The sequence below is a fragment of the Arachis hypogaea genome, chromosome 18 (genome assembly GCF_003086295.3).
Source record: "Arachis hypogaea cultivar Tifrunner chromosome 18, arahy.Tifrunner.gnm2.J5K5, whole genome shotgun sequence".
NCBI lineage: Eukaryota > Viridiplantae > Streptophyta > Magnoliopsida > Fabales > Fabaceae > Arachis > Arachis hypogaea.
In genome coordinates, this window is record NC_092053.1 from 74,360,650 (window position 1) to 74,361,915 (window position 1,266).

Consider the following 1,266-nt stretch of genomic DNA (forward strand, 5'->3'; position numbering starts at 1 on the left):
AATTGATAAGGATAGCTAGGATAGGACTTCTAGTTCTCATACCTTGCTAAGAGCTTTCTTAGCTATTAGTTTACTTTCTTGTCATTTAATTTCCTTGTTCCTTATTTCAAAAACCCCAAAAAGATATAATCCCATACCCAATAGTAGCATACTTCCCTGCAATTCCTTGAGAGACGACCCGAGGTTCAATACTTCGGTTTAGTTTTAGGGGTCTGTTACTTGTGACAACCAAATTTTTGTATGAAAGGATTCTTTGTTAGTTTAGAAACTATACTTGCAATGAGGTTTTATTTGTGAAATTCTAGACCGTCAAAAATCCGTTCGTTAACTTCTAAGCAGAGCCTTTCTGACTTAGCCATTCTAGTCTCCAGCCTCAATAAGACCACCTACAGTTTCATTAATGAAACACGGTCCTCCATTAGAAACTTAGAGGTACAAGTAGGTCAACTGAGCAAGAGGATCCCTAAGATCCCTCCAAACACTCTTTCTAGTAATACTGAGGTTAATCCTAGAGAAGAGTGCAAGGCCATAACCATGGTATTGAGGCTGAGTTGGAGGAGATTGGAAAGGCATTGAACACCAGTGAAGAAGCCTTCACTGGGCGTTCAACACCCACCAGCCTAGGGAAGCTGGCGTTGAACGCCAGCAAGGACATCCCTGCTGGGCATTCAACGCCTAAAATGCTAGAGGGACTGGCGTTTAACACCAGTCAAGGTCGACACCAAGGGTGTTCAATGCCCAATAAGCTGATAAAGCTGGCGTTGAACGCCAGCCAATGCACACCCTCTGAGTGCCTGGATCCCACTCAAGAACCCTCTACCCCAGAACCAAAGGAAACCATAAAGACAATTGAGGTTCCTTGGAATGCACTTCTGCAGTGCGTAAGTTCTGATGACTACTCATCCTCAAGTGAGAATGAAGACACTAGGGAAGAGCAAGTTGTTCGTTTCCTAGGAGCTCTTATAAAGCTGAATACCAAGTTATTTGGTACAAAGCCTCTGGAGGAAGAACCTCCACTACTTGCCAAAAAACTCCATCCTTAGGTTCAGCAAGAGCTACCTCATAAGCTTCTAGACCCTGGACGTTTTCTAATTCCTTGCACCATAGGCACTATGACCTTTGATAAGGTTCTGTGTGACCTAGGGTCAAGTATTAACCTCATGCCACTCTCAATAATGGAGAAGTTGGGAATCCTTGAGGTACAAGCTGCACACGTCTCTTTAGAGGATGTCTTGGTTAAGGTTGAAAACCACTAAAACCTTACAA